Consider the following 15,142-nt stretch of genomic DNA (forward strand, 5'->3'; position numbering starts at 1 on the left):
TTTTTATGATATATAGTATCTTAAGCATGAACTCTTATTTCTGGTATTTATTGCAGTGCTGTTGTATTAGAAAAACACTAATCCAGAATTATTGCAACCTTTCCTAACCATGGGTTCCTAGAGTATGAATATTTTGGTTATGGAGCAAGTTCTAACTTTCTTAACAATGAAAGGATATATACTCTTTAAACCCGCTGGAATCAGAAGGTTGTTTCCTTGACAGGTTTTTAATGGCAAGTTAAGACTGCCGGGGAAACCATAGAACTCAAAGGCATTAACTGACAAATTAAGCAAAGAGTAATGAAAACTTCGATGTGTTTGAATCATCATTCATTGAACTGTAATTGCCTTAGCAGCAGAAAATTAAATTGTAACAAGTAAGGGTCTTGACACTTCCCGCAATTTCTAAAAAAAAAAAAAAAAAAAAAAAGTTTGTGCATGCCATGGAGGATAAACAGCAGTCACATGAAATACTGGATGTGAGTCTTTTTAATTAATTAATTTTATTTATTTATTTTTTGGACTCAGCCATTCAATAAAACACAAGGTTAGTATAACAGCCTGCTTTCTGGATTATTTAACATTGAAAATTTTGGTCTATAGCAGATAATACAGTTATAAATAAAGTCACATTCAAGATACAGGACCTTTTGGTTTATGGAAACAAGTAGAAATGACCTGCCAATTATATGATCTCCTTCCTCCCCCACTTCCTGGAGGAGGAAGAAAGATCAGGAATATGCAGGGTAATTTTTTTTTTCAGATTTTGTCTTTATAGGTGTCATTCAGGGGTTCAGTTGAAAGTGTATTAATTCATTTGTGACTGGCCGAGGAAAGTAATCTCCAAGTAGCAGGTTTTTCTTCCAAGAAAAGGAATATCTTTGTTCTTGCTGTTTTTAAGTAGCATGAATACGAGAGAGCATACAGGGCACTCAGAAAGAAAAGCCTATCTGTTTTTCTGTGGATATCCTATAGGAGTCAAAACAGAGAGTACACAAGGCTTTATCAAACAACATTTTAGATTAATTGAAAGTTATAGTTATGGAACCCATAAGAACAGCCTGACCAACCTCTCTCTGAACTGTAGAGATTGTGAATTTCCCAGCAGATAATTCTTCAGCTTTGGGTGGGAAGCTGTGATGAATGTTTGAGTGGGAAAATATGTGTCTGAGTTAGAGCATCTGCTTTCATTACTTAGTTTTCAAGAGGACATTGCAAGTCAAGGAAATGAGTGGGTTTTATCCTGGAGAAGATCCAGGGGAAACTAGATCTTCTGAAGACAAAGGAAGAGCAGATTTCGGCAGCTCTGATTTTAGGAGTGGTGGGCAAGACAGTGGGATGAGGACTCATCATGTTGGTCAGTGTGAGCTCTGCTCATCTGGAGCAGTGTCCTCCCTCAGCACTGTGGAGTCTTGTTCAGGGTTAATTCCTTTTAAAACCTCCCATTGAAATCTTCCAAAATGAGGTTCCCGAAGAGAGTGCCTTTGTCTCAGGAAGCCATGCTTAACAGGGATGTTAGCATGCTTAACAGCCATGCTTCTCCTGAAGAGAAGCCCTCCACAGGACATTTGTAAAAGCCTGGATGAAGGAGCATAATGGGAAAATGCAGAACAAAAGGAACTAGATTCGGGTATGCAATTGCAGATTCGAAGTTTAGGGAAGTCTCTCCATAAACAGACTAACTCTCAAGGTCAAGTAATTTCATTAACGATTAATAAGCCTCCTATGTTTGGAGGGGTTTTGTATACTATTCAGATAGTCTATATTTCTACAGCTTGAAAAAATAAAATAAGGCCTGGTACAATGGTGACAAAGACAGCATGTGTTAATATCTGTATGAAAATCTGTCGTAACAGTGGAGACAGTCAGGCTGGTTTCTATCCCCTCTTTATTCAGGGACAAAGGCTAAGAATGGAGGCTGAGCTGAAGTGGAGAAAGGAGAGGGGCAGAATGGGATAGGCTGTTTTGTTTCATTTTAATTTTGAATGCCTATGGCAGGCAGCCTTTGGGAACCCCATACTACTAGTAACTTTTCATATTTGCTAAGGTCAGTGTCCTTTCTGGACATCATTTCCTTTCCTATGTATCTTTGTACCTTTAGCCAGCATTATCTACACAGCCAGGCATAGGTCTCCTGATTTTCCATCAAAACTCTAATACTTAAGATCTGTTATTATGGCCACCATGAGACTAAAGTATAAAATGGACCAAGTGGAATTTGCAGTTCATTCCCATTTTGTTGGATCCTTCTGTCTGATGAGATTTTCCCCTCACCTCCTTCAAGAAGCCCAGTTACAGCTATCCTCCCCAGAGACATACCTCAACATTCAACCATCCTCTTGTCCTCACCTACGTGTATAACTTCTGTGGCCCATGCCCTCAGTACCTTGTTAGGTTTATTTAATCTTATCTGGTAAATTAAGTAAGATACTAGTAACTGGTAAGGGTATTTGGATAACATTTGGCTTTTGATAGAAATTTTATTCACATGGGCCAATAGACCTGTGCTAAGACCAGTAGGACAGGAATATCCTTTGTTTCTCTTCTAATCATCAATCTAACTACTTTGACTATGAGGAGCTTTGGCCTTCTACTTGAAGTCCTGAGATTATGTAAGGCCCCAAAATCAGTGCCTTCTTTTAAAAAAAGTGAAATAAACATAGCATATTGTCTGAAATAATGGTGGTTCAGGATTTGTAAACTTATACAAACCTAGTGTTAGGTGTAATAGAAAGTAAATAGTAAGTCTAAATAAAATTACCCTTTAGGGAATCTAACTTTGCAAAATATGTACTTTCTTTGACCTCTTCATATTCCTCCTGTTCCATTTGAATTTTTAATGGATTCTGCTTCTGAAGAGTCTGTTTCTTATAGATACACATATTCTGTGGAAAGCTTAACTTGAGAGAAACTCCATGCAAAGAGCTTTGTTTCTGGTGGGATGCATGATCCAATAAATTTGCAAAATGCTGTAGATGCTGTATTTTTAAAATATGTATATTTTAGATTTTACTTATTAATTAGAGAGCTTGCAAGAGCTTATGGGGAGAGGCCGAGGGAAGGAAGAGGGGGAGAGAGCAGGACAAGCCCGACTTGACCCCAGGACCTTGAGATTGTGACCTGAGTGGAAACCAAGAGTTGGATGCCCAACTGACTGAACCACCCAGGCACCCCAACACTATCTAAATTTTGAGGATTTACAATGTGCATTAGTTGTAGTAAAGACTCTGAGAAGTCCGATAGTGAAAAAGCCTGTTTGAATTTGTTTAACTCAACATTTCCTAAAGGCATATTCTTTTGTGTACAATGTTCTGGGGGACTAGTTTCCCAATTAATACAATTGTGGAGGATGGAGCAGGGCATGATGCTGTGAACATCTACTTGTACTCTAGTTATTTTAGTAGAAGTGAGGGAAGAAAATGCTATCTTGGAAGATGATGTAAGCAGCACCAGTATATACACCCATTTGTTTTCAACTAATTCAATTATTCATTAAGAATTTGCTAAACGCTAACCATATAAACAATACTGAACCAGGAGTTGAGGATCTTCCCCCCATAAAAGAAAGCCAAAGTCCAAACATCAAAACAAAACAAACAAAAATAAACTAATCTATGTTGGGAGATACTTCGAAAATAAAAATATTCTAGACCGCACTTATGTGATTGAATCCATGATCAATGGTGAGTAGATGTTGTCCAGTGGTTGGGTCTCGACTTCTTAGAGTTTGCAAGGTGTATTGGATGCTGGTAACTACTGCCTCCTCTAAGCTACATTTTATGCAGACACCCAGACTCAGTAGAGAACATCTAAGCAAAAAACATCACTTCGGAGACTTTTCATTCTGTTGAAGTTTTGACCTGGCAGTGTTACTTCCTTTCTCTGATATTGGGAAGAGAGCACAGGACTTCAGTTTGAATCCTGCCTCTATCTTTCATAGCTCTGTGGTTGGCTACAACCATAATATTGCCAAGGCAGAGACACTGAGGATCCAGTTATTAATATTTTCCTGGACTGAATCTGGAGGACCCTAAGAGAATCTAATGAAAATAGTTCTGTCCTTCATAAAGTATGAAAGTCTGTACAGATGTTAGGTATTGTTTCTATTATTCTTTTATTATTCTTAATCCAGTCAAATAATCAACTTGTAAGGCATTTTCTTAAATATGTTCCATTTATTTTGTCCTTTAATCTTTATAACAACCCTGTGTTAGATAGTATAATTGTTCCATTTTATAGATGAGAAAAACTGAGGCTTCTAGAATTTAAATAATGGGTTTAAGTAAAACATGTACAAATTTTGACTGTGTTAGGTCTGTGCCATGTTCAGTAACTTTGGAATTTTTTTATTCCACTAATATTAAGCACCTACTATGGTCTATATATTGTTTCAAGTTCTGTGTGTGCAGTAGTTAACAAAATGTACTAAAATTTCTGTCCTTGTGGAATTTTAAATCCTAGAGGGGAAGAGAGACAATAAACATAATAAATATCTATGCTATACAGAATGTTAGAAGGAAAAATAGAATAGGATAAGGAGTAATTGGGAGTGTGGGGAGAGGGTATGAGATAATTTTAAATAGGCAGGACGGAGTTGCCTGTCAAGATGGTGGCTGTTGAGCAAAGATTTGAAAGAGATGAGGTAATGAATCATATGGCTATTGAAGAGAAGAAGGTTCTGATTAGAGGGGACAGATAGCGCAAAGGTTCTGAGGTGTGAATATGTTGGACATGTTTGAGGAACAATGTGTCCAGTGGAACTGGAGTAAAGTGAGCAAGGAGGAGGGTAAGAAATTGGCCAGGGAGATCAGATTGTATAGGGCGTGCACACCACTGCCGAGGCTCTGGCTTGCACCCTTCATAGAATGGGAGAAAGGGAAGAATTTAGAAGAGAGACATGATCTGATGTATATTTTGAAAGGATTGCTTTGGCCATTTTGTTGAAAGTACACTGTAGGGGTTAAAGGTAGAAGCAGGGAAATCAAAAACTGCTCATTTCTGGTACAGAACGAAGTGAATTAGAACGTGCTTCCAAATCTCATTTGCTGTACATTAAACTCAGTTAGTTCATTTTCCATATAGCAAAATGAGTAAGCTGGGGAGGCTTGTTTGAACACCTATTTATCTTGGCCAAATACTTTCTTCTAGCATCTTGAAGTCATTTATTTGGCCATGTTGGTACTATAAGCAAAATGAGTTTTTCTATAATAGTGACATAAATCCTTAACTTCCAATAGAAGATTGGATTAAATAGGATTTGGGTGGGGGGAAGGTGGACGGGGGGTGGTATATTCCGACTACTTCTTATCAAAACCAGTGTAATTTTCAGTACAGACTGAGTAGTGATTTGAAACATCATCTATCCAGAGTCTGCCTGAGGGTAGAATATAGGATTCATAGTGGAGTATCATCAGAAACTACCCTGCAGAATTGGGATCAGAACCATGATCTTTTGAAAACAAATCATGGAAGAAGTCATGGAATCCTGACACAATGGGAATTGTGTCTCATTTTGAGTCACTACTGGTATTATCCAATCCCTAGCCTTCAGATCCATACGACTGACCCTGGATGGGGAATTTGATGCTGTTATTCTTATGGAACTGATAGAACTGGAAATCACATAAACTGTAGTAAGCTCATTTATTGATATTTGAGTAACTTTATGGACCATGCTTGGGTTAATGATAGGGCAGAAATGCCATTAAATCAGAATACTATTAGTTAATCCACTGGTGACATGCATTAGTGATACTTGAAATATTGTACAGTAGTGAGGACTTTTGTAGTTTTAGCTCATCCCCCTATTAAGATTTGTAGGTGTTTCTTACATGAACTTAATTTTCTCCCTTCACCCTCAGCGAATGACTCAGATCCCTTTAACCTACCAGGAGACACGCTTGAGAAGGCTTTCTGTTAATGGAACACGACTGCTGTGTTCTCTTTCAAAATGCAATACAGTTACTTTGGAATTACAGGTCTACTATGTGACAAAAAACATCCTCAGTTGAGATGGAGATTGCACAGTTTACTGGAAATGTGAATAATACTTCCTTTATTTACTCTAGGGTTCATGGTTGGGAGTAGAAGCAGAGCAAAGAGAGGGGACTGTTCAAGAAAGTATTGAATTAATCTGAGGTCCTTCCCCTTCATAACTGATTTATCTTTTGCTGAGAATTCATCAGTTCCATATCATGGAAGATATGCTCAGGAAATGACAGCTACCTGTTAGAAATATCTTTGGTGCTCACCCTGACAGCACGTATACTAAAACATTGGAATGGTACAGAGGAGATCAGCATGGCCCCTGTGAAAACAAATTCATGAAGCATTCCATATTTTTAGGCTAAAGTTATGGTGGTAATGATCTTGTAATAATTACATATAGCAAATCATCAAGTTGTACACCTCAAAATACGATGTTAGGTGTCAATTATATCTCAATAAAATTGGGAAAAAAGGGAAGTATTTGTGTTTGGAGGCTGGAGGGAGGGCCATAGGGTCAGATAAGCAGTCCCATCTTTTGAAACTATAGACAAGAGTTTAGCAAGAAGCTGAAAATGCAATATACTGTATTAAACACATGTGTAGGTACCTGAAATCTGGCATCCTTTTAAAACCAAGTGGTTAAGAGGGTGTAAATGTTAGTATTCCATTGCCATCCCTGCCACCACAAATCTACAGCCTACTATTTTCCTACCATACATTTCCTAATGATGCTTCTGTTGATAGAAAGCCCCAGTCATTTTTTATTAATGGATGCTGTGACTTCTTCTTACTCTCTTTCCATTGGCACAGCATTTACTGATTAAGGATGCTGGGTGAGTCAGAATATTCCTTGCATAATGATTGGTTACTTGGAATGGGTACCAGCTCTTCCTTTGTGATAAAGAACAGTGTATATAAATAAGGGTAAGAGATTTTCTTGATGCTCAAGGTCTTTGGTCTGAGTTACAGACTATAAATTTCCTGGACCACATCTAGATGCAGGACTTCCACCGAAGTCAACAGAAGTTTTAAAAAAAATTAATGGCAGGAAAATGCACTATTATTATTTATTATTATTTCTTTTTGACTGCTCTGAAGATAATTTGGCGCATAAAGTATTGAAGAAGTTTTGGGTTTTTCCAGTGACTCATTTTCATGCAAATGTTTATCACATTTCTGGGTATTGTTTTCCTCTATCATATATATTTCCATCTTCCATGGGTAAATCAACATCTTCATCCATATTGCACATTCAGCGGCTGTAAATTCAGCCTGTATTCTCATTAAATGTTACGAATATGTGATTTTCATTTATGATTTTAGCGGGTGTTTCTGAAATTTCTACAGCAGCATCTGGCCAGGAAATAGTGTCTGTGAATCAGAATTACTACACCTAATTTTATTTTTTTTCTGTATACTGATTTCTCTAGTCCTTTCCTAGCCAACAGGAGACAATGTGGATTCTTTTCTATCCTAATTCTCAGATACCTCTCTCATGTATAGACCTTAGGTTTGATTTTGCTTTTCCTGTTTTGTGTGGTTCAGGGAACAATGGAAGCAAATCCTGAGTCCCCGCCCCTTCTTCCCTGCCAGCACTCACATCTAAGCCACCGCTGTGGTTTAATCAGACCTGTGCAAGCACCTTCTAAGAGGTTTTTCACTACCTTCAGCTTTAGTCCCTTCTAATCTCTTGATGCCGCTGTTAGAATGATCTTTTAAAAACACAGAGATGATTCTGCATCTCCCTGCCTAAAACCCTTCTTATTGTCCTCAGGATAAAGACCAAATTCTTGGACTTGGCTTCTGGAGCTCTTCATACTCTGGTCCTGACTTGCCTCTGAGGACGATTGTTCCGCCCTCTCTTTCCCTCTATGCTCCAACCACAGGGCTCAGCTTTCAGACCCCAACAATATCACTTTCTTCACTGCCAGAGCTTTGTATGTGCTCTTCCATTTGTTTGGCCCACTGTTCTACTTCACCTGCTCCTGGATATATCCTACTCATCCTTTGGCTTAAAGTCCCCTCTTCTGAACGGCCCCTCTTACTGCCATCCATGGACTCTCTATTCCCACTGGATCCTGCACTTGACCTTTCAAAACAGCCATCACTCCTGTGACTTTTTGGTGCCTATCTTCCCCAACAGATTGGTCTGATCCCAGCACCTTGCACATAAAAGGTGTTTGGGCACCTAGTGGAAATGTAATGAATGTTTGCTGACTTCACTTTAGTATTGTTCTACTACTGACTCGATTATTCTCTTCCACTATCCTTGGATGTGCGTTTGTCTCTTTCCAAGGAAACAATGGGATGCTCTTCTTTTGAAATTGCACAACTACTCATTGTCTTTTATCCTTCTTCTCTGGACTAGCTTCCTGAGCTAATTTTCACTCTGAGAGCCCAGTTTGCTTTGGAGTGACTGGAACATCCATGTGTGAGTGGGAGACTACTAGCCTGAGAGGAGAGGCTTGAGTTTGAATTCACCTATGACATTAATTGGGCTTTTAACTCTGGGCAAATTGTTGAATCTCTGTGGTTATTATTCCCCTAGGCCACAAAATGAGAGGAACAGACTGGATACTGAGAAGCCATTTTGTGTACTTTAGGGGAGATTTAGCCCATTTAGATAACATGATTGAAAGGTGAACAAATGGAAATTCAGCACATCTTATTACAGTGAATGCTAGATTTTGATCTAGAGAGGGCTGAGGACAGGCTGTTTCCTCTAGTATGTGCCTTTTCCCCATTGCTCTGTGATTCACAGAAGCCCTGAGCAGTTGTGACTCAGAAGAGAGAGCTGATGACGGACATATATGAAACATGCTCTCACATGGATTAGTGACAAGCCAGGGTAGTATATGGCCACATGGTAGAGGTTGGGAGGGTAGGGTGGAGTTATGGGGTGATTGTTATTGTCTGCCATATAATCATAGTATCTTTCCTTATATAATAGTCACATTGCTGAAGAGTGTTTAATGCATAATTAGTGAAAAGGCATAAGATTTACCATCAGTCTAATTAAGGTATAAATTCCAGCTCCATCACCTTAGTCTGTGTGTGTTGTGTGTGTATGTGTGTGTGAGAGAGAGAGACAGAGAGAGAAAGAGAGAAGAGATCAATCCAAGGCAATTAATTTGATTTCTGTAAGTCTCAGTTTCCTCCTCTGCGCATTTATGACAGTAACTCTGTCATAAAGTTGTTTAAGGATTTTACAAGATAATATGACTTGTGTCCATTTAGCATGCCTTCTGTCTTGTGATAATACTTCTCTAGAGGAACTGTTCCTTTTTACTTAATGACCCTGATGTGAGGTCAATCAAGTAGTAACTGGGTGCTCTTTGGAAGCCCACTCCCAATATCCTGAAAGCAAGGGATCTGTAGATAAATTGAGCCTGAGCAATCCGAATATAGTCCTGGATCTTTGAAACTGAAGCTGAAGTGAGGCTTTCTGGTGGTGATGGTGAGAAAATGCAGACTCAGAAGCTGCTGGCAGCTGGGGTGCTACCTTCTTAGAGATTCCTGATTTGCAGAAGACATGGATGTAGGTGAGGTAACTGAGAGAAAAGATCCTGGTACCATCACATCTTTCTTTCTAGCCATTCCCAATTACACTTTTCCTTTTCCTTGTCATCTGAGTCAATAAATTCACCTTTTTGCGTAAGCCAGCTCAAATTGCATGCCTTTAATTTACATATCAAAGAGTCAGGACTAATAGAGTAGCATACTGTAGATCCTGAGGGGACCTTAGTTCTTTTCTTCACACAAATATGATCTTATTTTTTTGTTTCCTCTTAGGATAAGTCCAGGCATTATCGGTTGAAAAAAATCAAGAGTTCCTATATTCCAAATTCCAAGTTTTTAATATATTAGTGATCTCTCCTTTTGCTTTCCTCCACAGATTTAGCTACTAATCTAAACAATATTTATTATACTTTGGGAGCTTTAAAATATAACAGATGTGGATATTTAAGTATACTAATGTATATTATTGCAGAGTATAAAATTGGTACAATATTTCTAGGTGGCGCTTTTGTTATAAGTACCTAAAAGTTTTGTTTATACTCTTTTACTCATGAACTCCATTTTTGGTACTCCATCCTGTTGAAATAAGCCTGAATATGAGCGAAGCTATATGTACAAATATATTTATTGTAGCTTAATTTATAAGGATGAAAATAAAACGATGAATGTTCAAATTTTAGAGGCTATTTAAATTCCATGTAGGGATCCCTGGGTGGCGCAGCGGTTTGGCGCCTGCCTTTGGCCCAGGGCGCGATCCTGGAGGCCCGGGATCGAATCCCACGTCGGGCTCCCGGTGCATGGAGCCTGCTTCTCCCTCTGCCTGTGTCTCTGCCTCTCTCTCTCTCTCTGTGACTATCATAAATAAATTAAAAAAAAAAATTAAAAAAAAAATAAATTCCATGTAGCCTTTTAAAGAATTTTTATAATATTTGATGACATGAGAAAACTCTGATATATTTTTTAGAAAAAATAGAGGCCATAAAATAATATATACAATATAATTCTGATCTACAGTACACACACACACACACACACACACACAAGTGTGTGTGTTCAGAGTTATATAACAAAAATACCAACAATGGTTCTTCTCTAGGCAATTGCATTACTTAGTGTATGGAAAACATTGTGACTGATTCTCCAGCATTCATCCCATTATCCCCCCATACCTCCACACCATGTGCAGCTGCCAAGCAATTTGGTGACGTTGAACTTCACCTTGAGTTCCATTGGTGGTCGATCACTGTGTGAGATCAATCAGCATGAATCCATCCCTCTAGTGATGGTTATTAGGTTAGATGTGGACACATATCCAGGCATGAGCCATTTAATGAAAAGCATTATTTTGGTGTTAATGTCTAGTTCAGAGATAGGCAGATAATTTCATTGGATATAATCAGAAAAAGTTGAAAGACTTTTACGGGTAGGAGATACCCAGTCTCTCTCCCTGACATGGATAAGGACACCTGGAGTTCTAGGTGATATTGGAAGAGATTTTATGATCTTAGGGGGAAGTTGGCCTTAGTGAACTATCACAGAGAGGACAGAGCAGAGGAGGCATGAGACCTTTTATGTGGTGGCATTGTTACATTTCTGAATCATAACATTAAAGTCTGCCCTAATTTTAGAATGAGCTAACATATTACCTAATTAATTAGGCTAGGTGGCATTGAGGTTTTCATTACATGAAAATAAAATAGATCAAACTTAAATTATTTTCATTTTATTTCTTCTTTTCTATTATTTTTAAAGATTTTTTTCCATGGAACACATATTACTTTTATAATTAAAGGTTCTTTATTATAAAAATTGCTATTAGCCAAAAACTGGCAAAGACCCATTAAGTCAGTGTGTATTCTTCTCTCCTTTTTCACTCTCCCCCTTCTTCTGAACCTCTTTCAATTCTCTTCCCCAAATTCCCACAAGAGCCAGAGAAGCCAAAAAAATGTCAAAATTTTGTCACTCCATTAATTAGGAGACTTGAATTGGGTGAGGCACAACCTACATTCTGTGAAATTGATTGGCAAGTGACTGGCAGAGGTACCTTCTTGCTAATGGGGCAGTGGCAGAGATGAGATGATCACCACTGTTTATTAGCATATGGCTCATTCTAAGTCTGTGTGTGGAAACCTGGGAGGATTCAGAAACACTGGTTATCACATGCTGACCAAAGAAGCTCCAAAGCCAGGCTCTAGAACTCCCTTGCAAATGTGACAGTGTGATCAAAGGAAGCAACCTCATGAGCAATATGGATTGCTAATGCTAAAGTAAATTTAGCCTAGACTTATATTCACATCTAATGAGTTGCAGTCACATCAAATTGATTACAATTTATAAGGCATGATGCATTGGAGAGAGGGTACTTTTTGAGAGAGGTGAGCCTGTAGTAAATGGTGAGCATGGAGATGAGTAGCTCCGAATTCTATTGAGAAGGTGATTCAGAAATGGACCCGGAGAGGAACAGGGGAGCCAGTGGCGGCATCTTTAAGATATCAAGTGGACAGCTGTAATAAATCCTGCCTTGGGGAAGAAGAATGCTCCCTGGCAGTCGGTCTAATGATGGCACCCCTAACTCTATTTCCCCACACCCCATTGCTCCTGGGTCCAGATTATATGCACTGTGGGGCTGCCATTAACTAGATGTGAAATCTTAGGCCAGCCACTTAAACCTCTCTGTCCTTGAGTTTTTTCATCTGTAAAAGGGCTGAGAATAGGTCCAAAGTACTTCTAAGGATTCTGTGTGCTCTCCTGTTGGTCTATCCTCCTGCCTGTCTGCACAAAGCAGCCAATGAGGGAAACCTCAGGAGCCTGTGCACTCTGCAGCACAGTGTTGATTCCCCTGCTGGTGAGGAAGGCAGCCTCCCAAAGTGGTGCTCTCAGGGAGGCAGGGGGCGTTTGAAGTTGATGCTGCTCTCCTTGCAGCTGCTCTGCAGAGGGGAAAAAACCTGGATTTTAAAGAAGCAAATGGTCTTTTTTTTTTTTTTTTAAACAAAATTAACTCACAGCTGCAAGCAGCACAATGAAAGCACATTTTAAAATAATCAGATGCTTTTGGGGCCTCCTTCTGCTGCCAGAACAACTTCAGTCCGAGCTGTTGCAGACTGCCTGTCAAGGCTGCAGCCTCAGGCACCAACTGTCCAGGGGTGAAATGGGGCCTAAAGCTGTTGATGTCAGAAAAGAGGCTGAAAGTTTTATGATCTTGGGGACCCTAAAGGCCTCAGCTGTTTGTTTGTTGTTCTAATTAGGATGCATTATATATATATTTGAAAGGCATCTGACAGCTAATAGGTTGTTTTTAAAGGGTCATTTCATTAAACACTTTTAAAAAATGTTTAGAGATTTTTTACATTCCATTTAATCAACTAATCTTTATTTTATAACAGTAATAAAGTGTGAGCCCATGCAGTTACTGAAAGGTGCTTGAGATGACCAAGGTCTAAAGTGAAGTTAGTTTCTGAACTTCTACCTGTACTTGGTACATTGATTTTAAGATAAGGTTGCTGTGTATTTAGAGAGTTGTTTACCATATTCTACTCCACCATAATGTGTCTGCATAAGAATTTCTGCATGTTGTTTAGGCTGCTAAGTTAACCTCAGAAGAAAAAGAAGTAATGGAGTTGAATATTTTGAGAAAAGCTTAATGAGATATTTAACACGTTGAAGAGGCCAACTTTGTCTAAGAGAATTAAGATAATCATCATGAGGAGCTGAAGGCCAAGAATCCCCTTGGTAGCTAGGGCTGGGTACAGGGATTTATAGTCAGGTGACCTCAGGGCAAATTCTTTCCAGGCCATCTATTAATGGTGTGACCCTAAGCAGGACCCTGCATCTTCTAGATTTCTTGCCTGCCCAGCAGAGATAATAATCACTACTTTATGTGATGTCTTGAGGACCAAATAGGAGTGCGTAAATATAGTGCTTATATTAAAAGTCTGGCCTGACAAATCTTTATTGAGCATTTACTATGTTTTTAATAAATGCTTCCTTTTCTTTATATTAAAGCCCAGATTTATCAGTCAAGTCTCAGAAGGATGAATGGGTTTAGCATCTTCTGAAAATTGGAAGAAGAGATGTAGGACAAATGAAAAAGCAATAGTGCGTAGAAAACAATGGGCTTTTTCACCTCAAGATTAAAAATATCACCAAGTTGAAAAACGTTTTTATATAAACTAAGGGATGCTCTATATTTAGGAGGTTTTAAAGGAAAACTAGGGAAAAATTGAAACTGATCTAATCTCTTGAGATTGTGGTTTTCAAAGTAAATCATGTGTCAGGGCCAGGAACCTGGCTGTAATTGAAAGACGATTCCTTTGTTCTTATTATAATTAGTAATGATACCATCTTATTTTGGATTTCAAAGATAGCCAGATTACTACTGTCATAATTAAAAGTATTGGCTAGAACCCATTCATGTGGTTAAGGCCTGAACCTGCCTTTCTTTAACTGGGTGGTTATAACAGCAATGATAATAATAATGTCACAGTTGTTCTAAGCTCTGTACATATAATAACTCATTAATACTCATAACAACTCTTGTGGCAGTTAATTTCTCATCCTGTATTACAAGTAAAGAAAGAAACTGAGACACAAAGAGTTTTTAAATGACTTATGCAAGATCATATAGCTTAGTGGTAGAGGCAGAATTTGGAGAAAGGCAACTGGCTCCAGAGTCTAGGCTTAACCCACTTATTAGAAGATCATTTTTTTTAAACTATGCATTACGTGTCACAAGCTATCTTGAATCATGATAAGTCATAGTAAATACTTAAAATCTGGATTATATATTTATAGTTTGGAACAAACATATTCCTTAATGTTTGTGGTGGTATTAGCAATTGGTATCTAGAGAAGGTACATTTAGGAATGTACCAATTCTTCTATTATGCATATGGGTGTATATGCACAATATTTTTTATTGTGATATTGCTGTTTGGTTTCTTTGTAAGTTGGAGAAAAGTCTATCATGTCACAGGGTGTCAGCCACTCATAAGTCAAAAACTCTCATTCACAAATGTATCTGTTACATTGTGAGTACAGTACAAGATGCAATTTCAAGAGACTAACAGGAATTTCCCTTTGACAAACCTTTATTCCTTTTTTTAAAAATAAATTTATTTTTTGTTGGTGTTCAATTTGCCAACATATAGAATAACAAACACCCAGTGCTCATCCCATCAAGTGCCCCCCTCAGTGCCCGTCACCCAGTCACCCCCACCCCCTGCCCACCTCCCCTTCCACCACCCCTAGTTCGTTTCCCAGAGTTACAAGTCTCTCATGTTCTGTCTCCCTTTCTGATATTTCCCACTCATTTTTTCTCCTTTCCCCTTTATTCCCTTTCACTATTTTTTATATTCCCCAAGTGAATGAGACCATATAATGTTTGTCCTTCTCTGATTGACTTATTTCACTTAGCATAATACCCTCCAGTTCCATCCATGTGGATGGAACAAACCTTTATTCCTGTCTTTAGAAACTTAAGGGCTAATGAGTCATGTCACCTAAAAACTGAAAGAACAAAGAAAATGAAAATTGCGGAATACATGCCTATGTATACTATAAATAAAATCGAATAAACTATTCTGTTTCTAAATACCTCTCAAATCCATTTCCTCTACCCAGTCCTGGCCCTTTACTT

At 38.4% G+C, this 15,142-nt stretch overlaps 1 long non-coding RNA gene and 1 pseudogene across 1 annotated transcript in view; both read left to right on the forward strand.

Annotated features, from left to right (window-relative positions):
- The window catches only part of LOC140598384 (uncharacterized), a 386,651-nt gene that overhangs the window by 60,888 nt on the left and 310,621 nt on the right, over window positions 1–15,142 (forward strand). The window lies entirely within an intron of this gene.
- On the forward strand, window positions 6,244–6,343 carry LOC112924529 (U6 spliceosomal RNA; annotated as a pseudogene).

Source organism: Vulpes vulpes, chromosome 3, assembly GCF_048418805.1.
Source record: "Vulpes vulpes isolate BD-2025 chromosome 3, VulVul3, whole genome shotgun sequence".
NCBI lineage: Eukaryota > Metazoa > Chordata > Mammalia > Carnivora > Canidae > Vulpes > Vulpes vulpes.